At 41.6% G+C, this 24,214-nt stretch overlaps 1 protein-coding gene across 12 annotated transcripts in view; it reads right to left on the bottom strand.

The window, feature by feature from the left end:
- Hhipl2 (HHIP like 2) overlaps window positions 1–24,214 on the bottom strand; it is a 201,258-nt gene that overhangs the window by 91,065 nt on the left and 85,979 nt on the right. The gene's annotated exons all lie outside the window — the stretch shown is intronic.

The raw sequence follows: 24,214 nt of genomic DNA, 5'->3' as shown, positions 1-24,214 counted from the left end.
GCAGCATCCCAGACTTCAAAGAACTTAAAATCTGCTTAGAGAGACAAAATGAAAAGACATTGGACCAAATATTAAAGTATATGGCAGGACAGGTAAAATCTTCAGCCTAATACACCCTCATGAGTTGACCACCCAGTCATAAAAAGCCAGTACTGGAACCTTTGTAATGACTACAAAGTTATTTGATACTCTTGTCCCAGGCAGACATCCAACTAAATGGACCAAGAAAGATAGTTGTCTAGCTTCCCATTAAAAACCTCCAGAGACAAAAATTCCAACAAGTTCCCACCCCAAATTGGCAGGTGCACCACCCTTGGAATGTTCAGAGGGAATATATTTTGATGGTGAGCCAACCCTTTCCATTTTCTCCTATTTCTTAAAATGCCTCATTCAGAAAGACCACAAGGCAATCAACTAAAATTACTTGCTGGAAATGAATAATGTGAAACTCTGGGAAAGTACAGTGAGCCCCAGAACTATCAGAGTTCCAATAAATTTCTTCTTGTAGTACTTAATGGCCTCTGGGTTATACCCTAAAAAAATAGTGTGGCTTTTGCCTGGTAGCCCAGAGTAAGCTGAGCATTTCTGAAAAGTGAGGCGTGAGCACACACACACACACACACACACACACACACACACACACACACACACATACATAACACAACTTATTGCCCCAACTCGAATCTCTAATGTCCCTCCCTCCTTTTGCTTTTCCATTTCTCCCCAAGAGGCCTCAATCTGGAACTTTGAAATATGCTTGGTCTGCTTAATAAAAGTCACTCAACCCTGTCCCAGTGACTGACAAAGGCTTTGCAGCAAGGTCATTCACCCTGCACAGTTGACCAAACATAATTCAGGAACCACCAGGCTTATGCTCTCCATTGGCCATGAAGCACCTCTACTTTTCCTCTTGCCTATGACATTACAGAGAGACACTGGAGCCCAAGAGCAAGGATCACTGTCCAGGAGCTGTCAGAATCCCCTAAAGAAGACCCCTGTCAATGACTGCAAGACCTTCTGCAATAGTCATTAATGAAGTTTCTGCTTATAAATATTTCCCCATGAGTTAGTCAAACTTTATGTCTAAGATAGCTAGCCCCCAGATTTTCCATTCCTAAAACAGTTTTCTTTCCTGGAAGGATTTAGTTACTAAAATGCATGAAGAAGGTGTGAAGCTATTGGAAAACAGCATGTTGGTATATTGTAAAGAAAGGGAACCAAGTTAAGGACAGGACTGAAAACCTAGACCTGCCTTCATCACTAAGAATACAACAATGAGCAAGTCCAAGTCCTCAGCATCCATGATCATAGAATAGAGGGAAATGCGAGAACTAAGAACACAATGCAGCTCATTTAAAGTGGTGATGTATATATTGGTGACTTTATTACTGCTGCATATTTATAAAATGGACTGTACTTTTAACAAAAGAAACTAAAAATAATTAAATGTCTTGGATTATTCATTTCAAATCATCAGCTTCTCCTATTAACTTCAAGAAACATCACGGTACAGAAAAACAAAGGATTCATATGGACGCATGGACTATGAACTCACATGGAGTCATTTTACCTCATTTCACCAAGTGAAGAAATCCAAGGCCCCGAGAGGATATGGAACTTACCCAAACTCTGGAAGCTTTTAAATAGCTGAGACCAAACTCCAACCCAGATCCTCTATCCAAAATATAGTTTATTCTTCAACATAGGAAGACACAATAGGCACATATAGCTTATCTATGAGTCTCATGAGTTTGTTCCTCTTCCTAAAATATTCTTCCAAATTACAATACCACATGCCTCTCTTTGACCAGACTCCACATCAAATTTAAAACCTCCTGGAAGCCTTCCAAGCAGTACCTGTTTGAGCCAGTCCAGTACCTCAAGCCTCAGTGCTGAACACACATGACACCTTGCAAAATTATTTACCTACATGACAGTTCTTCAGAGAGAACACTACTCAGTGAAATTGCTGGTACAACAGGTAAAGTTTGGTGATTTTGCTGGTGGCTTAATATCTAATTAGAAATGTGTACTTTGCATTAGCTATGACTGCCCTGATGTGGCCTTTAAGAAAAATAGCCATTTTCTAGACCATAATAATCCATGGAAGCCCGGCATGATGGTACATGCTTATAATCTCAAAAAACCGACAAAAAGAAAAAAAAAAAGACTTCTCTATAGAAAGAGTTTCAAACAAAATGCTTTTGCTACGGAAACAGATTGCCAACTTAATAGTTCATGTAAAGTTCTTTGGAATATATGCACCTATTTAAAGGAATGTGTTAAGAGACAGGGATGTGGTTCAAGTGGTAGAGCACACAGGTCCTGAGTTCAAACCTCACTACTGTCAAAAAAAGAATGGTTTAGAGTTAGTATTGTCCAATACAAGGAACTTCAGATCTTCTAGTCACAATTGTTAAAAGAGGAAATGGGTGAATATGCTTTAACAATACATTGCAGTGATGCAACGTATACAAAATATTGTTATCTACCTACAACCAACATCAAAGTTAAGACATTTTACATTCTTTTCATTTCTAGATTAAATCCTAGAAACCCAGATTAGCCCCATTTCAAGTTCTCAATAGCCATGAGTGTCTGGTGGATGCTGGAATGGACAGAGCAGGGTTTGAGATATCCACTTACCAAGAGGGATTCCCATGATGAATTTTCAGGAGGGAAAAATGCAAGGTCAAAGATACTACATAATAATTATGAGCTCACATTTAGAGGGAAAACCTATACATGTCATGTACAAGTTTTCCTTTAATCTACTGAAGAAATTGGCACAGGCGGGTTCTTTAAATTTGTCAGAAGAGAAATTCAGGTAAACCACAAGCTTTCAGGAAGAAAGGGAAATAAAAGAAATTTTATATTTCATTTGACATACATAATGACAACAAATTTGGAAATTTATGTAGGAAAATAATAAGTTATCATGTGAATCTTAGAATTCAAGAATATTAGAGAATCAGAAGTCAAGTTACTTCCTCTCTTATCTCATCTAAGAAATCCTCCACCACACCTTGTCTGATGTCTTTCCAGATATAGCCAGTGCTCAAAGGCCCAGGAATCCAGTTCTATCTCAACTGCATGTCTTCCTGAGTCAAGTTCTACTCTACATTTTAAATAGAAGCATTAGAATGTAAAGAGTCAATAATAGGGTAGAAGTAATAAGACATATTCCCAGTCAAACCATGGCTCCAGGCTATTCTGAGAGTAGGCACAGGCAACAGAATAATATACAATTTCCAAACTGTAAGTGAGGACCGTTAAGCCATACCTACACGAGCCAGACAGCCACCAGGAGTAGGTAAAAGAAATATGTTCAAAGGATCTGCAGAAAGGTACTCAGGAGCACCCTGACCACCAATGCCTTCCCACTGCAATTCTCCAAATGATGGACTAACCTTTGCACAGCACAAAGTGACAAAGAAGACCTGAAAATGCTGCTCAATATACCCTAAAAAATACAATTTCCTGGATGTTTTGGAGGAATTAATTGTAAAGTTGGCTGCATAACTGGCTCCCTATTCCACGTCAAACAGGAAAGCAGTTCCAGTCCCCTGGCAAACAAGATGGCAAAAGAGTCCCCTTCTCCCATTCAGCCAGAATCCTTTCCCTGGTTCTCTCCTGAAGAAGTATTCTCCAAGTCCTGTCATAGTCAACTTAAGAGATTTGCATAAGCAAATCAATTTATCCATTGTCTTCCATTCTAGCTGAGAATGTGAGAGCCTTCCACCATAATGACCTCCAGACTCAAGTTCAGAGTTCTGAAAGCAATCAATAGGCACCAGTGATTTTAGAAAATGATGGCTATCTGGCTGTATAGAATCAAGGTATAAGTAAAAGAAGCAAAGAAAAAAGATGGAGGATGTATAGGTAAAGAATGATAGGTGGCAATCGGTAGTGAGACAGGTAACATGCCTGCTGCTGCTATGAGCCTTTCTTTGGCAAAGAAACAGATCCAGAAACACAAAAAGACACAAAGAGGCAGAGAAAGAGAGTTTGTATGGATATAAGCATGTTGTCTAGGACACCTACTAAGGGAAAAAGCATTATCACTGTCATTGGCTCTTTTGGTGTCTCCCTCTGGTAATGTCATTAAGGCATTTTAAACCCCATGATGTCAAAACTTGATGGTAATGTGATTTGTTCCAAATAGCTCTTGATTACCTTAATAGCCTACTATGAATCCATCATACATTAATTTGCCCAAGGTCTTGAACTTTATCTATCATTTCAGTCTGGGCTGCATTTTAGAGAATAAATGTTCCACAAACTGGACTCAGTTTATTCCTAAACTGCCTATCTTGGGCTTTAACGGTTGCCTCTAAACTGTTATTGTGAGATTTGATATCAAGTCCATGCTCCTGCCATCCAAGACCTTCATAATTTTCTTAACTTCTGATTTTATTCCCTTAACCTATATGTACTAGAGATCCAGAAAGCCAGCTGACAGGACTAATTCTTGGATCTGCCTGGAACATTATCTTAACACACAAGTAAATTTCCTTCAAAATTCCCTTTATGGTTTTTTTATCTTTCCCATGAAGTTTTCCTTGTGCAGCCACCACCCCTCTTCTCTTCACAATCTCCTCTCTGAGGTCTTGGAGCCCCCCAAACACAGCCCCCTGGCTCCCCCAGCTCTTCCTCAGCTTCTCCCCATGTCTTAGGTAGAGAAGCTTCCCCCTCAATTGCAACTGCTCCTTCATGATCCATTCAACTAAGGATCCAATCTCATCAGAAAACAGAAACATATGTCCAAAACAGGGATGTGACCCCTGAAATATATTTTTAGATGGATGTTTATGGGAGGTGGGGGTCATGCCCACTTAACTCTCCAGACCTATTCAACATGCAATCTACTTTATGGCCCTTCAATCCTGAAAAAATACTAAAAACAATTTGACAATTACCTGTTTCCTCAGAAGTTGGAGAGAGGGGGACAGAGGTTCGAGCAAAAACTTTTTTAAATGTTTTATGGCAAACCAGCAGGCTTGGTTCCCCATGCCAGCAGCAGCTGCTGTACCAATCTCCCAAAAGCCTGCACCAGCAAGCAGACCCCAGGGCTCCCGCTGCCCACAGGCTTTGTTCTCCAGTGATTGCAGAAGCTCCTGTAGCTCCTAGAAGCTGGCACCTGGCGAGCAGGTCCCAGAACTCCCACTGCCCACAGGCTTGGATCCCCCATGCCTGCAGCAGGTGCTGTGGCTCTTGGTAACCTGCTCCTGCAAGCAGGCTCCTGGGTTCCCACTGCCCACAGGCTTGTGTCCCCACCCCGTGCCTGCAGCAGCTCCTGTAGCTCCTGGAAGCTGGCACCTGGCAAGCAGGCCTCAGGGCACCCACTGCCCGAAGGCTTGGTTCCCCCATGCCTGCAGCAGCTGCTGTGGCTCCTGGTAGCCTTGCCAGCAAACAGGCCCCAGGGTTCCTGCTGCCCATAGGCTTTGTTCTCCCATGATTGCAGCAGCAACTGTGCTCCTGGAAGCCAGCACCTGGCAAGCAGGCCCCAGAACTCCTGCCTCCCACAGTGCACAGAGACCCAGTACTCCCCACTGTGATTGCAGGAGAGTCCCCACACCCCCATCAAAAAGCGGGAATTCCAGCCCCCTCTCTGAGGGGAGAAAAGAGGTAATCTGCACCACAACAAGAACATAGCAAGGGGTAACATATCCAGCATACCCCTCTCAGGAAAACTGCTGGAGCTCCAGGAGAAAAAAACTCAAAACCCCAACTACAGGGGCACAAGAGATTAAAATCCTAACCAAAAACAAGTCCAGATGTATAAATCTCCATGCAGAATGAAACAGCAAGACACCACACTCGCTCAAAAGCCAATTCTACCACTAAGGAAGAGATATCAAATAATGAATTCCAGAAAACAATAGTAAAAGTGATTAACAACCTCAAAAAAGTAACAAAAAAGTTAGTATTTGACCTCAAAGAGAACGTGAATAAACAATTAAATGAGCTCAAAGAGAATATAAACAGATGAATGAAATTAAGAAGACTATCCAGGATATGAAAGAGGAAATCAATAAAGATATGGAAATGCTGAAAAATAATCAATAAACAACTTGACATCCCAAATAAAAATTTCAATTGAAAGCTTGACAAACAGAGTGGAGCAAGTTGAAAATAGAGTATCAGGAACAGAAGACAAAGTAGAGGATCAGACCAAACAGTAAAAGATCATGAAAGAATGCTAAGAAAATATGAATGGAACACACAAGCTGTCTGGGAAACCATGAAAAGACCAAACCTACAAGTCAGGAGTGTAGAAGAAGGAGAGGAGATACAAACTAACAGCCCTGACAACCTATTCAACAAAAGGATAGCTGAAAATTTCCCTAACCTAGAGAAAAAAACACTCACCCAGGTGCAGGAAGCTTACAGACCACCAAACAGACAGAACCAAAAAAGAAACACCCCCAGACACATCATAATCAAAACACTGAGCACACAGAACAAACTAAGAATTCTAAAAGCTGCAAAAGAAAAAAGACAAGTCACAAATAAAGGCAAACCCATTAGAATAACAGCAAATTCTCAACTCAAACTCTAAATGTAAGAAGGTCATGGAAAGACATAATTCAGGCCCTGAAAGAAAGCAACTGTCAACCTGGACTAGTCTACTCAGCACAACTATCCTTCTTAATTGAAGGAGAAATTAAAACTACCCACAACAAGAAAAAACTAAAGGAATTCACGACTACCAAGCCAGCACTACAGAAAATACTTAAAGGACTTTTACACACAGAAGATGAAACTAGAGTGAGACAGGAAGACTCAAGAAAGAATAAACCCTTTTGAGCAAGCAGGTCAGTAAACAAGGAATAGGTAAAACTAAACAACAGGGGAATAAAAATGGCTAGAAACAACAGGCACTTCTCAATATTAACACTGAATGAATATAAATGGACTCAATGCCCTAATCAAAAGACAAATTGGGTTAAAAAACAAGGCCCAACCATATGTTGCTTATAAGCGACTCATGTCACTGAAAAAAAATAAACACTTGCTTAGAGTCAAAGGATGGAAAAAAGTTTTCCAAGTAAATGGGCCCCATAAACTGGCAGGAATAGCTATACTCATTTCTGACAAAGTAGACTTCAGACTAAAATCAATCAGAAGAGATAATGAATGTCACGTCATATTAATTAAAGGAACAATTCATCAAGAGGAAATATCAATCCTTAACATATATGCACCAAACACAGTGGCACCCTTCTACATTAAAAAAAAAACAACTCTAATGGCCCTAAGATCACTGAAATGCCCTAACACAGTGATAGTGGGAGACCTGAATACCCCACTGTCACCAATAAATAGGTCATCCAGGCAAAAGATCAACAAAGAAACTTCAAAGCTACTAAACACTTTAGACCAAATAGACATGGTTGATATCTACAGAGTATTTCACCCAACAACCAGGCAATACATGTTCTTTTCTGCAACTCATGGAACTTTCTCCAAAACAGATCACAATTTATGACATAAATCAAGTCTCAACAAATTCAAGAAAGTCAAAATAACCCCCTGCATCATATCAGATCACAATGGAATAAACCTAGACCTCAACAAAAGAAACCACAGAAAATATTCAAACATATGGAGACTGAACAACACACTGCTAAAAAAAAACAATTGGTGACTGAAGTAACAAGGGGAGAAATTTAAAAGTTCCTAGAATCCAATAAAAATGAAAATACAACCTACCAGAATCTGTGGGAAACAGCAAAGACCATGCTACAGGGAAAGTTTACAGCTGTAAGTGTCTACATTAAAAAAATAGAGACCTCTCAAATAAACAACCTAATGATGCACCTTACGCTCCTAGAAAAACAAGAACAAACCAAACCCAAAACCAGCAGACAGAAATAATAAAGATCAGGGCCAAGATCAATGAGATCAAAACGAAACAAGCTATACAAAGAATCAATGAAACAAAATGTTTGTTCTTTGAAAAGATTAACAAAATCAACAAACCCTTAGCCAACATAACAAAACAGAGGGAAAAGATACAAATTAATAAAATCAGAGATGAAAAAGAAGACATATCCAACAATACTAGCAAAATCCAGAGACTCATTAGTGCGTACTTTGAAAACTTATATTTAAGTAAACTGGAAAATGTAGATGAAATGGATAAATTCCTAGATGCATATAACTGACCAAAATTGAACCAAGAAGATATTTACCACCTAAATGGTCCTATTACATGCAATGCAATTGAAGCAGTAATAAGTCTCCCTACAAAGAAGAGCCCAGAACCTCATGGATTCATGGTTGAATTTTACCAAACCTTTAAAGAAGAACTAACACCAATACTCATCAAACTTTTCCATGAAATAGAAAGGGAAGGAACACTAACAGACTCATTCTATGAAGCCAGCATCACACTCATTCCAAAACCCAATAAGACATAACCCGAAAAGAGAATTATAGACCAATATCTTTAATGAATATAGATACAAAGATTCTCAGCAAAATACTGGCAAACAGAATTCAACAACGTATAAAAAAGATCATACACCATGACCAAGTTGGTTTCATTCCAGGGATGCAAGGATGGTTCAACATACGTAAATCCATAAACATAATACAGCATATAAACAGAAGCAAGGACAAAAACCACATAATCCTCTCAATAGACACAGAAAAAGCCTTTGACAAAATCCAACACCCTTTCATGATAAAAGCTCTGAAGAAACTAGAAATAAAAGGAATGTTCCTCAGCATAATAAAAACTATACACAACAAACCTAGAGCCAACATCATACTAAATGAAGAAGATTAAAATCAGGAACAAAACAGGTCTGTCCTCTTTCTCCACTCTTATTCAATATAGTTTTGAATTTCTAGCCCCAAGCAATAAGACAAGAGCAAGAAATAAAAGGGATCCTAAAGGATGAAAGAAGTCAAACTATCCCTATTTGCAGATGGCATGATCCTACACTTTAGAGACCCCAAACACTCACCAAAAAACTATGAGAAATCACAAACTCTTTCAGCTAAGTAGCAGGATACAAAATTAACATACAGAAATAAGTAGCTTTTCTATATACCAACAATGAACAGACTGAGAAATAAATCAGAGAAACAATCCCATTACAATAGCCTCAAAAACAATAAAGTACCTTGGGATAAATTTAACAAAAGAAACCAAAGACATTTTTAATGAAAACTATAAACCACTGAAGAGAGAAATCAAACAAGACATCAGAAGATGGAAAGACCTTCCATGCTCGTGGATTAGTAGAATCAACATTGTGAAAATGGCCATACTACCAAAAGCAATCTACCTGTTCAACACAATCCCTATCAAAATTCCAATGACATTCTGCACAGAAATAGAAAAGGCAATCATGAAATACATGGAACACAAAAGACCTCAAATAGCCAAAGCAATTCTAAGCAAAATGTCCAATGCTGGAGGCATCACAATACCTGGCTTCAAACTATACTACAGAGCCATAACAATAAAAACAGCATGGTATTGGCACAAAAATAGACAGGAAGACCAATGGATCATAACAGAAGATCCAGACATAAACACACACATCTATAGCCAACTGATCTTTGACAAAAGAGCCCAAAACACATGATGGAGAAAAAACAGCCTCTTCAAATGCTGCTGGGAAAACTGTATATCCACATCTAGATCTGAAACTAGATCCCTGTCTTTCACTCTATACCAAAATCAACTCAAAGTAGATTAAAGACCTTAATATAATACCTGAAACTTTGAAACAACTCCAGGAAGCAGCAGGAAATACACTGGAACAGATAGATAAAGGAAACGACTTCCTAAACAGAACTCAAAAGGTTCAGCATCTAAGAGAAACAATGAACAAATGGGACTGCATCAAACAAAAAAAGTTCTGCACAGCAAAGGAAACAGCCACTAGACTGAAGAAACAGCCCATAGAATGGGAGAAAATCTTTGCCAGCTACTCATCTGATAAGGGACAAATATCCAGAATCTACAAGGAACTCAAAAAACTCAGCCCCCAAAGAATCAACACCCCAGTGAATAAATGAGCACATGAATTAAACAGGAAATTCCTAAGGACAAGGTACAAATGACCAGTAGATACATGAAGAAGTGTTCAACTTCCCTTGTTATAAAAGTGATACAGAGCAAAAGAACACTTAGATTTCACCTCACCCCAGTTAAAACGGCCATAATCAATGGTAATAACAACAACAAATGCTGGTGAGGATGTGGCAAAACAGGAACCCTTAAACACTGCAAATTAGTACAACCACTGTGGAAAGAAGTATGAAGATTCCTCAAAAAACTACAGATAGAACAGCCATATGATCCACTGATAGCTGTTCCTGGGCATCTACCCAAAGGAACGTAAGACAGGATACAGTCGAGACACCTCTACACCAATGTTCATCACAGCACTATTCACAATAGCCAAGCTATAGAAACAACCCAGGTGCCCTACAACTGATGAATGAATAGAGAAATTATAGATATATACACAATGGGGTATTACTCAGCCATAAGGAATAATAACGTGGTTTGAAGCCAAAGGGACCCAATTGGAGGACATGTTAAGTGAAATAAGCCAATATCAGAAACATAAAAGCTGCATGTTTTCTCTCATACACGGAAGATAGATCTGAAGACAAACATATACACAAAACCAGGCATGATCATATACAAAACTCAGATGTAGAACATGTTTGTAACAATGTAACTACTCTATGGAACTCAGGGAAAGAGGGAAAAGAAAAGAAAATGATAAAGCATCAGTAATATCACATATCATAATATGTGAAGGTTGAGGATATAAGGATGTGTGTTGAAAGCTGTTGAAAAACAGGGGGTGGGAGGTAAAGGGGTGAGAGAGAGTAATAATGAAGGAACTGAATGGACCAAAGTACATCCACAGTGGGCATACATTGGGACACCCCTTTGAACATCAACTTAAATATTAATAATGAAAACCAGAACTGTAAAATAGGTACAGTGGGGTGAAGGAAAAAGATTAAGATGAGAGTATATGGCAGATGGACTTCATATACCTATATGAAACAGAACTAAGAAACCTCTTGCAATGCTGTAAGTGGGTTGGGAGGGAGTTGAGGGGGAGAGACGATGAGGGCAATGTAGATAATGTACAATATAAGTCTAATCAGAATTGTCACTACGAATCCCCCCCATATAATTAATATATCCTAATAAAAAAAATGAAAATACCCAGGAAGGAAGTTTGAGAGAGAGTGTGTGTGTGTGTGTGTGTGTGTGTGTGTGTGTGTGTATGCTTATGTGTATCTCAATGTGTGTGGTGTGTGTGTAAGTGTGTCTGTGTGTGAGGCATTTGCTAGACCATCAGTTGGAGGGCAGCTAGGATTCCAAGTCCATGCATCATCCTCGGTAAGCAATTACATGTATCTCCTTTCGACAAACAATTTCTGCCACTGGAAAAAAAATGTTTCAAGCACCTCAAAATACCTCCTTCCCTGTGGACATAAAATGCTATGCATCCTAACTGATCGTGGTGGTACACACCTATAATCCCAGGTACTTGTGAAGTGGAGATTGAAAGGATCATGGTTCAAGGCCTACCCAGGCAAAAGTTAACAAGACTCCAGCTCAATAAATAAGCTGGACATGATGGCTCACATCTGTAATCCCAGCTGCACAAGAGGCATAGGTAAGAAGATCCCAGTCCAAAGCCAGCCCTGGGCCAAAGGCAGAAACCCTATCCAAAAAATAACTAAAGCAAAAATGGGTCAGGGGTGTGGCTTAAGTGATAAAGTGCCTGCCTAGCAAGCATAAGGCCCTGAGTTCAAGACCCCAGTACTGCCAGAAAGAAAAGGCTATTCATTCTATTGTCTCAATCAAGTTTCAACCAAAGAAACAGACCCAGTAAGAGACGTATGTACAGAATTTATTCCAGGAAGCTTATGCAATTGTGGAGGCTGGCTAAACAAGTCTAAAATTCCTAGGACAAAGAGTCAGAAAGGAAGGACCTTGGTCAGGTCATAACCCAGGATCAGAAGCCAAAGCTGTTGCTATAGTATGAATCTGGAATGGTCCCCCAAAAGTTCATGTGGTAAAGGCTTGATTCCAAGTTGGTAATTTTGGGAAGGTAGTGGAACCTTTCAAGAGGTTAGGTCATGCAAATAGCCAAGACAATACTGAGCAAAAACAGCAATGCTGGAGGTATCACAATACCTGACTTCAAACTATACTACAGAGCCATAGCAATAAAAACAGCATGGGACTGGCACAAAAACAGACATGAAGACCAGTGGAACAGAATAGAGGACCCAGATATAAATCCACGCAGCTATGCCCAACTAATTTTTGACAAAGTTGCCAAAAACATACAATGGAGAAAAGAAGTCCTCTTCAACAAATGTTGCTGGGAAAACTGGATCTCTGCAATCAGAAAACTGAAACTAGATCCATGTTTATCACCCTGTACAAGCATCAACTCAAAGTGGATTAAGGACCTTAATATAAGACCTGAAATCTTGAAGCTAGTGCAGGAAAGAGCAGGGAATAGTCTGGAAGCAATACGCATAGGCAATGACTTCCTCAGTAGAACTCCAGTGTCTCAGCAACTAAGAGAAAGCATCAACAAATGGGACTATGTGAAATTAAAAAGCTCTGCACAACAAAAGAAATGGTCTCTAAATTGAAGAGGCCACCCACAGAATGGGAGAAAATCTTTGCCAGATATACATCTAACAATAGGTTGATAACCAGAATATACAGGGAGCTCAAAAACTAAACTCCCAAAAAAATCAATGACCCAATGAAGAAATGGACAACTGAACTGAACAGAGCCTTTTCAAAGGAAAAAGTCCAAATGGTTACAAATACATGAAAAAATGCTCACCATCCCTGGCTATAAAGGAAATGCAAATCAAAACCACATTAAGATTCTACCTTATTCCTGTTAGAATGACTATCATCAAGAACACAGGATGTGAGGCAATCTGACTGCAACATCTGTCACCCCATTGATCACCAGGGTTGATTCAGCTGATCTGGCTGGCTAGGCGGGTGTCCCCTTCCTCCCTCACCACTCCATGGGCATCCCTCCCGAAGCTGAGTGCTCAGTCGAAGAGGACGACCATCCCCGATAGAGGAGGACCGTTCTTTGGTCAAGGGCATACGAGTAGCCATGCTCCCCTGCTAGAACCTCCAAACAAGCTCTCAAGAACACAAATAACAAGTGTTGGCAAGGATGAGGGGAAAAAGGAACATTCATACACTGCTGGTGGGAATCTAAGCTAGTACGACCACTATGGAAAACAGTTTGGAGGCTCCTTAAAAAACTAAAAATAGATCTGCCATATGATCCAGGAATACCACTCCTAGGGATATATCCGAAGGATTGTGGATCAGCTTACAACAAAAGTACTGGTACACACATGTTTATTGCAGTGCTATTCACAATAGCTAAGCTTTGGAAACAGCTAAGATGCCCCACTACTGACGAATGGATTAAGAAAATGTGGTATTTATATACAATGCAATTTTACCTAGCCACAGAGAAGAATGAAATTTTGTCATTTACAGGTAAATGAATGGAACTGGAGAACATCATCTTAAGTGAAGGTAGCCAGGCTCAGAAGGCCAAAAGCTGCATGTTCTCTCTCGTTTGTGGAACACAGACCTAACACAAATGTAGGTATTTTGTAAATTACTGGTCACACTAAGGGGAGGTCATGCAAAGAGGGGTAAGGAAAGTAAGAACTTGAGTAGGGTTGATATACTCTTATATAAGAATGAATATAGAAATCTTAAACTGACTGAAACTAGCATGAGAAAGGGACTAAGGTAGAATGAAGAAAATTAGAGGAGATAAACCAATTTGGGCTATAATACATACATACATGGAAATACCACAAGGAAACTCCCAGTGTAGCTCCTTTATCTCACATAAGCTAAAATGTCCTGTTTTACATTTTATCTTTTCTCTTTTTTCTCCTACAAAATCAGAGAACAAAAGGGCGGAACAAGTCCTGCCAAAGGGGGAGGACTAGCACCAGTGGGAGGGGGGCAGTGTTGGGGAAAGAGTGTAGGAAGGTGAATACAGTGTAAAAAGATGTGTATACATATAAGTAAATGCAAAAATGATACCTGTTGAAGCTATTCCAGGAATCGGGGGGACAGGGGCAGGGGATGAAAGAGAATTGTTGAGGAGGTGAATTCATGTATGATATTTTTGATACATTTTAAGAACCTATGTAGATGCCACAATGTTCTCCCACCCAGCACAACAATGATGAAAAAAAAAGAGGTTAGGTCATGGGATTGTGTGACCTCAAAGGGAATTATGGGACCCCAGTCTCTTCCTCCTTCTCTCTTTTACTTTCTGACCATGAGGTGAGCAGTTTTGTTCCATGGTGTACTCTCTGCCATGTGTTGCCACACCACAATCCCCAAACAAAAGGGGCCAATGGATCATGGACTGAAGCCTTCAAGGCTGTGAGTCAAAATGAAACTTTCCTCTTCATAAGTTGATTTTTCCAGGTGTTTGTTTCAGTAATGGAAAGCTAACACAGTTGTCATCCACGGCCAGAATTCCTCTTTTCACCCAGAGGATCTTCTCAAACCATTTCAGTCAAGTCAACCCAGGTTATTCATGATAATCTCCCTTCCTTGAAAACCTGATTAAGGGCACTAAGTATAGTTGTAAAATACCTTCACGGCAAGACCTAGATTAGCACTTGATCAAACAACTAGCGTGAGTAGAACAGCTGAATTAACATACTCAAGCCATCGAGCAGAATAAAAACAGTAAAGAAAAGCAGCATTGTGAGCACTCCTGCCAAACACTTCACATATGTTGTTTCCTTCACTTGTCACCATCTTTAACTCCATTTTACACAAACTCTTCTGGCTGATCATTGGTTAAAATGCTACTTCAGACGGCAGCTTATATCTCAATCCATCTTAGTTATTAACCAGCTGCTCTGTATTAGTATCTAGAGCTCCATGAACGGAGAGAAAAACCTGTCCAACATTCAGCCAGCAGACCTAAGAAACAGCTTTTGGTTGGTGCTTCAATATTCCACCCACCATCTAACCCACGGGGTCCAGTTCTGACTTCCTACTGAAGTGCTCAACCAAGGACTCCAGAGGCCAAAGACTCTGTAGAGATTTAGTGCATGTAAGGATTTCTCAGCAGCAGCATTACTGACATTTGGGATAGATGATTCCTTGTTGCCCAGAGCTGACCTGCGCATTGCTAAGATATTGGCAGCACCCCTGACTAGTACCCACTGGGCATCAACAGCACCCCCATCCCTCCAGATGCAACAATCAGACATTGCCAAGTTCCCTGTAGGAAAAGGGGGACTGGAGGCATACTCAAGTGATAGAGCACCTGCTTAGGAAAAGGGGGAAGGGGACCAACAAATGCTCCAGCTGGGAACCACTGGTGTAGACAGAGTTCACATAGATGATGCTGTGAAGGAGATTATGGGGGCTACAGCAGGATGATTTAGAAACCAAGTGTCAGTGGTCTCTCTCCAGGGAAGCAGCCACCCAGTTGGGATGCAATGCTCTCTTTCTCACCTTCAGGCATATGAAACTCCATCAACCACATTTCCTGTTGGCCTGGATAATGTCTGTCCTTCTAACCCCCCTGAGCCCTTCCAGTCTGCAAAAGGTGCTCCTCCCAGATCTTCTACTGAGGAGTTCGGCACATGGTTTCCCTACCTGCAGTCCCAGCTAAATGTAAGTTCCACTCCAGGGCCAGCTTTGTCTTCCCAAGCATTCCACATCTTACACCTTTCCCAATGCCCAAGGCTGTCCCTCATGCTCTTCTCAAAATAATAAAATCTAAATTGTATTCATTGTGTACCACTTGCCAGGCATTGTGCTAAAGAGAGAGTAAAAATATAAATGATACATGAACAAATGTTGAATGAAAACATAAACTGAGCTATATAATATCCAGAATTGTACTAACTACCTTGATATTGAAAGTATTCCTAAATATGCAACATATACACATTTTCAAAGAACTAGTATCCTACGAAATGCATTTTGCATTAAAAGTTTAATGAGCCTAATTTGCCCATCTGTGAGATGCAGGGGCCCATGCAAGACATTTCTGTCTTCAGGAGTCATTATTAGAAATATCAGCTATCACATTTCATGGACAGAGGAAAGAATAGCATAGTATTCAATACTTGTTGACAGAATACCAGAAATGTAATCTTTTTCTATGGTATAGACTTTTGAACCCGTAAACCATGGTGAAAGAGTCACCAAGTTTTCTCTCCCCCAAAAGGCAAGTACAGTGAGCCCAAAAAGACATTTTTATTTGATACTCAGCCTGGATTCTAACACAAGAGACTAAAATGTTGTTTGATTTGAGCCAGATCCATCAAAAGTAATGAGCCCCTTACACTTTATGGTTCTTCCTCTCCGTCATAGACTATGATCAGTCATCCTATGAGCCCTCCCAATCTCAGGACTGCCAGGGGCTCAGCCACCCAACTCACGCATTTCCGTGCAGTTGACTGTGCATTAGATGACTGCAAAGAGCTCAGTGCAATTAAGGATGTAAAATCTAGAAAAAATCTCAAGCCCAGACAATTTACCCATCTCTGTTCATGGTCAACCTGATCCCTTAGTAGTTAACAAGTGACCTAGAAGAAGCAGGATAGGCTTGCTCTGGTTCACTCTGCAGTGACCATTTTGAAACTGCAGAAGAACAGATGGAGAAGTAACCTCAAATGAATATTCATAAAAAGAAAATCAATTATCTACCTTCTGTGCCACCTGCCCTCTCAACCCAACTTAGCCGGCGGCTGTGAGAGGCAGGGGGGCACAGACTCAAATCACCCCAAAGGCATCCACAGCCGCCAAGAGTCCAATGCCAAACCTGAAATTTTGGCACACCTGACCTGAAAAGATGGAATGTTTTGTGTCTGTGACCTTTGAAACAAGAACCAACGCTACAGAAAGATGGCATGGGGTGGTGGAAAGCACAGAGCCTTCCAAGCCACACTGGCCTGTGCTCAAATCTCAGGACTGACCCTTCTTAACTCTAACCTTTAGTTCTGATTAAACTGGGCAGGTTACTCCCACTCAGATTCTCATTCTCCTCTCAGGCACAGCAGGAATAATACCTACCTGTATGGTTGGGGTAGGGCGGGGTAAATTGGGCAGAGGAATAACCAAGAAAACAAATACAAAGTACCCACACACTGTAGAAATGAATAAACATTAGCAACTCCTGCCCCCAGGATCCCCTCTCCATAGCCACACACTCACTTACTAACTGATGCATCTCCCTCTTCTACCTTGGCTCCCCACTTCCCTAGAGAGGCAAAGGACACAGCTACAACTCTGCTGCCCCAAGTTACTATTCCCTGACCTACGTGAGATTCCCTATTTCCAACCTTCTCACAAAGCCATCCCAAACAAGGCACACCAGCTTCCTACAACAAAAACTCCAGCTTTCAACCTAATCCCTGCAATGTGTGGAAAGTGGCAGAGCATGGTGATCAAATATATGGGTCCTCTTTTTTTGGAAGAAAACCATTTCTATTCTTCCATGCTTCTGATTTGCCTCCAGGTCATCTCCTGTTTTGTTTGTTTTCTTTGTTTTCTCAGTTTGTTAATCTGAGCGTGTTTGAAAAAGCAAAAGGTGAAAGGAAGAGGAGGAAGAATTTGTGTGATTGATCACCCCACTAGATAAGCCCCTTGGCCTTTTGATTTAACTGTGCAGAGTGAGAACTGAATTATTCTCATCAAGAGCTACAGAACAGCTTTCCTTAGCCAAATCATGACAGGGAGCAAGTTAATGGGGGCACCTTGGACCCCTCCCTGCCTTCAGACAGTCAGGGAGGGGTCCACCATCACCACAAGCCTCCAAGTAAGGACAGATCATGAGCACATGAGCCCTCCAAGACCAGGGCTTCTGCTTCCTGTCACTTCTCACCTCCTCACAGGGAGTAGAACAAAGTCTGTAACATGCAGCACACAGTTCTCTTCTAGCTGATCTGATGTCACACCTCCACGAATGCAGCTGCTTCTCAGCTCCCAGGCTTACCCACCCTCCATAGAGTACCTCTAACCCATTCTCACTGAGCCTCCTCATCAGAGGGGAGAAGCACACGTGTGCGGGCCCGCAATCAGAAACCCTATGGCGTCTCCATCAGAACCTCAGCCTTGAAACCTCCAAACGCCATGTTGGAGGTGGGAATGAAGTACACAGTCTTCACTAAAATCTACAGCAATGCAGCAGTGCCAGAAAGGATGGGGACAGCTTGCAAGAGGAGTAGGAGCAAAGGAGGAGAAAAAGAAAAGTTTAGCTCATAAAACCCTACTGTTTGTAGTGGAGAACCCAGCATCTTTCCACAAGTTCATGGCCATCCTCCTCCACCACGGACTCACTTCTTCCAGAAGTTTTAAAAAAGAGCCCAAACTCCACCCGCCCCCCCAAAAATGTACCACCTTCCCTATACCTGGTTCTCTGGAAGCCCTCCTTCATCTCACCCCACTGGGCCCACACAGCCTGGTCTCTGGGCCTCACCTATAATGTTGTTTTTCTCTCTTTCTGCCAGGCCTCATGGTACCTGGGATCCCATATGTTCATTGTTCTACTCACCCAGCCTCAATTTGTGACATTCCTCAGTTCCACCCATCAGAAACACCTGCCTGACCCAACACAATCAAAATTCCTTTCTTTGAAGGATTTGAAAATGACCTCTATTCAAAGCACAAAGAGGAATCCATCAGGCTACAAAGCTGGTATTTGTCATCCCCACCCCTGGTTCTCTTCCATAAGAATTGCCTACTTTTATTCCATAGAAACCCTGAAGAAAGTCCCAGAGTGATTAAGACAAATAGGAAAAAGCAAAGTCCTCAGGCATCCTACTCCAGAGATGCAGGGTCCTTGGCTGCAAGCAGAGCCTGGCCCAGCTGGCATGTCAATGACAGACTGGAGGATTATATAAGGGGGAGATGGATGTGCCCCCTGTGAGCAGTGTGGAGGTCAGCAAGTCACTCTGTCCAGCTTTAAATCTATGAGGTGTCACATCTTGTGAGATCTCCCTTATTTTCTTTTCGATAGCAACCCTGGACATATTACAGCCTGGCTCGCTGTATATATTCAGGTCCTGACAGCTCTGAGAATGCCTTTCCCCATACAACGAGGGCATTCTCCATTGCGGCTGGCAATCTGAAGCTAGACAGAGCTGGCATTCAGGCCCCAGCAGGCAGGACCTTCAACCACAGCTGAGAAAAAGGTTCACTTGTCTGCTCTGAAGTTTCAGGAAGAAGTAAGGACCCTGCCACCCGCTCCACGCTGCCTGGTTGAAATGGTGAACAGCTATGTTAATGTTCAGCCTGAGAGGCTGGGCCTGGCTTTGAGGAGGGACCCCATCATTTCATCCCTGACTGTCATTCTAAATTCCCAAATTCCATATGCCACACACAAATCCAAACCCAGGATGCTCTCCCAGAGGTAATTTGCTTGTCTGTAGAGTGACTCAGTAGTGGAACATGCTGAGATGTTCTTCCTTACCCCTTGTATCCTTGACCTGGGTCTTCTTTTCTCCTTTTCCACCCTCCCCCGCTCATCGCCAGCCTGCATCTGGGAGCTACTGATTTCACTCTAGCAGAACTCCCCTCATCCCCAGTGGGTGGAAATCTTCTAATTGCTTTTGCATGCACCATTACTTCTGCCTGGAATGGCCTCTCCCTCCCTGCCATTTTGTCCAAAAGAAAGTCCCACTTCCATGCTCAGTTGCTAGGCTCCTCAGATTCCCTCTCCTAGGTCCTGCAGAGCACCCCTTGTCTCCCTACCTCTTAAAGCCTTTACTACACTGCTTTCCAATTACGTGTTCACATGTGTCCTGCCGGGAGAACAACCTCCTTGAGTTCAGGAGTATTTCATTTTCTTCATCTTAATTTTATCGGTCTCTGAGTCCCAGCCACCACCAGCATTTTAGATGAACTGAATACATTGGCCAAGACCATGTTTCTGTACTCAATTTACATCTCTCCTGAGATCAACATCGTTCAGTCAGAGGTGTGTCCTTCACCCCGCTTCTCAGAGCAGAGAAGGAACGCGCGAAGAACGACCATCACTCCTGCTTGTTTTCCGTCAAATCTTTCATTTAGATAAGCTTCTTGAACAGGCCTCATAAAGAAAACCTTTTTAAACTATGCTGTGAGGCCAAGTTTGGTGGCAAAAACCCCTTTGTAATATCCAGAGTGTCAAAAGAGTCAGAGGCACTGTAAGAGGGCTCCAGATGCTGACTTCACATTGGTGGTGATGTCCTTAGCTCTCTGGCCACCAGCCTGGGCACCCACCCCTACAACTAATTCCATGAACCATGGCCTAGGTTAGCCCCTGTCCTCTGAGGAGACCTGGTCAGAAACATCTCTCATGTAGGGTGGAGGACCAGGGGCAACCAGGACAGCAGGATGCGTTGTCAGACATTTTTCCCCTGCTGGCTTCTATTGGCAAAGTATTATCTATAAGAACTTAGGGTGCATTTCATAGCCCTCCAGAGCATCAACAGATGGAAGGGGAGACAACTGGATAGAGGAATCGCTTTAAATGAGAGTATTATAATAAAAGTTGTAAGCTTCTGTTGATACATCCAAATGTCACTATCCTCCAGGCCCAAGGACAGCCAGCCCTTCATCACAATCAGCCTTGAATTTATGAGGCCTGGCCACCTTTCAAGCATTTCTCTTGGCAGAGATAGATTCCTACAATGTGGATGATCTTAACTGCATCTATATGGAAGAAAAAGAATATTAAACTTGCACCTGATTTGACTTAGTATTTCCTACCCCACCCAATTCCTACCTTCTTGGTTAAAAATGGGAGACTTATGAAGTGTGACAAAGTAAGAATGGAATATGATCTGTTGTTACACAAACCAATGTTCAAATTTTAGTGCCACCATTTACAATCTGTGTAACTTTGAGCAAGCTCCTTGACCTTGTTAAACCTCAGTCTCTTCCTCTGTAAAATGGAAATGGTCTCAGAAAGCTCATAAGAAAGAGTCAAGATAATAACTATAAGGCATCTATAAGGTAGCATTGGAAGAAGCTCAGTACAGCTACTGTCTCTTACGTTAACTCAGTTTCCCAAAATGCAGGTGTTATTTGTATAAAAAGAGTTTCAGAGTCAAATAAGTTTGGAAAATTCTTGGTTAAGCAACTTTAAATCTGGTTCTTCTCTGTAGGACTTCTCAAACTTTAACCTGTTAACAAGACCTGTAAATCTCCAAGAGGTAATATAGTCTACAGGCTTCACAGACTACTGTGCCATAGACTCCTTATCAAGGAACATTACTCGGGCAGTGTTCCTTGGCTTATAATTTAGGAAAGGATACAGAATAATACAGCAGTTAAATATCACAACTTCTCAGGTGACCTCTTTTTCTGGAGTCTAAATGGCCATTGTTTCCCTATAGGAAAACCATCACCAAACAGGAGAATCCAAAATCAACTTCTTTCTCCAAAACTGCTAAAGAAAAGAACTGAGTATCCCAGCCCTCCCTTTTCCACCATCATGGACCACCAGCATTTCCCTTGCCTCCGCCTTCACATCGCTGCTAATGGTCCTTAGCACTTGCCTCTCTGGAGAGAACTAAGCCAAAAATAAACATTGAGGGGGTAACTGTTAGGCACTATGTAGTTTTTGTCTAAGTTTACCCACCATCTACCAATTTACACAAATAGGGATTCCTGGGCCAATTGGTAGCTGCAGAGAAATTTTCAGCCATCTGATTAACTTTGCACACCCCTATAAAGGAAACAGACTGAAGACTTCCCTTGCTAGCTGGCAAAGAAAGGAACAGAGAACCAGAAGAGTTAAGCCAGAAGCAATCAAAAGAAAAGGGCCTCCTAAGCCTGTAGTCCAGCTCCCAAAAAATTAATGTTAAGATCATCACTTTGATTCATCAGTTATGGATCCTGGCATGTTGTGAAACAAGCCAGTACTGTTTACAAGTAGATTTCCATTTGTAGAGGAGGAGGATTAATACGCACATCAGTCCTTCAAAAGCTATCTTTCAGGTATAAAGAGTCCCCATAGGTATTTTTATCCAATAAAGTCCTGCCTAGAGTCCTGCCTCATTTCTTTGCACCTTAGCTTGAGGATTAGATTCAAGGACAGTTGATTCCTGCATGCAGATGACAATGTCAGCTCCCACCTTCACCATGTGCCCTGAGTTCAGTGGCACACTTAATCCTACTGCTAAGTCAGATACAAAGAAAAGAGTGTTGACTTGGAGAGGAGGATGAGTTGGAGAAAAGGAGTGATGAAGAGAAAGGTTAATGCTACCAACGTTGCACTCAAAAGACCCCACTTCCTTCACTCCAACTTCTCTGTTACCCTCTCCCTGCTCCCTCCAGCTTTGTTCCTCACCTCTTAATAATATCCACCCCCAGCCTAGCACAGCACCTTGTTCCAATAAGGCAGATGGACATTATTGCAGAAAGAGCCATAGTTGCCATCCCACTGAGGAACCCTGTGTGGGATCTTATCATCATACCAGTTCTGCAAATAGTTTTCCATGACCAGGTTATGAAATCAAGGTCCAGGCAGGATAAAATATACCCAAGAATGCCCAGGCAGCACCATCTCCTGAGGCCAAAGGTAACTGGGAAAATGCACAACTAACCTACCTGTCTGAAGTAGGTTATGTCATCATAACCTACATCTGAAGCATTGTTGTCCTCCTTCCAGAATCTTTTAATGACACTGGGCAGGTAAAATGCAACTGTGCTCCTCTACAGCCTTGCAAAGATGATTTCTCATTTATCAAGTGCTTTCTAGCAAATAGGAAGGGGGGTGGATATTACTAAGAGTATTACTAGCAACTAGGAAGCACTTGATCAAGGAGAAAATTTCATTGCAAGACTACAGTGTATGAATATCCTTATCTCACCCAACTACCTCATATATACAACATTAAACTAAATATTTGATCCACTAATACAAGATCAATCAGTCTCAAAATTACCCAACCTTTAATTGTTATCCCCTCTCAGTAGTTGTTCTGGCCCACCTTCCTCCTCAAGCCCCTCATCTGCATTCCTGTTCCCATGTCTGGGACATGAGTCACTCATGTATGTATCTGTCTTTTCTGCTCAGCTAGGATCCCCTGAGGCAGGATCCATTTCTCAGGCATCAGCAGTTCTCCCTCATCTTGTTTTATTTCTAAGCATATAGTTGGTTCTCACATTGGTCCAACCATAAAGCAAAATGGAGCAACATGATTTAGATGTTAGAAGACCCTGTGACTTTAAATGAGTTCAGCATAAAAGGTTAATATATACATCAAAATATTGAAGGCATCCACGAAGGTGGCCAGCTAGTGCCACCACCAATTGCTAGCATCTCCAGGATATGTATAGGAACAGCTGGAGGACAGCAGCTACCTTTTGATGTGTGTGATGGCAAGAAGAGACTGAAGTTTCAGTAACAAACAGAGACAGAGGAAGATAAAGACCACTCCAGTGGGCAGAGTGCAGGACATATGCAGCTGCTGAAAATGGGGACTGAGGCAAAAGAAAAAGCAAGAGTTTCAGAAAATGCACCCTATAGTTTCAGTTGCATACAAAAATCTTATCTTATGAAAAAACCCAAAAAATGTATAGAACAGGACAGGGAGAAAGAGAGAGCTTAGGCAAGTGGACTAGGCAGAAGGGCAGTAGAGGGCAGGGGCAGAGACAAAAACAAGAAAGAACAAGAGGCTCTGAAAACACAATTAACACTGAACTCGATACCAAGTGGATTGCAGTCTAACCACACAAGAATCCTAGAGTACACGTGGCAGAGAGACAATGGGAAATTCTCTCTTCTGCCCAGCATTTGGTTGGGATGCAGTAGTAGGAAGCCATTTTGAGAGGCTCCTGAAGCTGCAGCTTTAGGAATCAAGGTTCCCTGCCATCTTCCTGACTCCAGGGACCCACAGCAAGGTTAAGGCACTGCTCCACCGAGGCCTGGCCTGAAGAGTTGACCTAGGGACAAGGTAAAGTCTTTGAGTCAGAACCGCAGAGAGCTCTGTGTTGTGGGAAGGTCTGACACTCTTACAGGACTGGAACCCAGTCCTCTTTCTAATTTAAAAAAAAAAACTCATTCCTATTTATTTTTCCCTCTTTTTCAATTTTCTTTGGTGAATTGGTTTGCTATAGGGGCTTTTTTTTTTAATTATTATTCATATGTGCATACAATGCTTGGGTCATTTC

This window comes from Castor canadensis, chromosome 11 (assembly GCF_047511655.1).
Source record: "Castor canadensis chromosome 11, mCasCan1.hap1v2, whole genome shotgun sequence".
Taxonomy (NCBI): domain Eukaryota; kingdom Metazoa; phylum Chordata; class Mammalia; order Rodentia; family Castoridae; genus Castor; species Castor canadensis.
The sequence above is the reverse complement of the archived record's forward strand: the minus strand, read 5'-3'. Positions and strand labels throughout refer to the sequence as shown.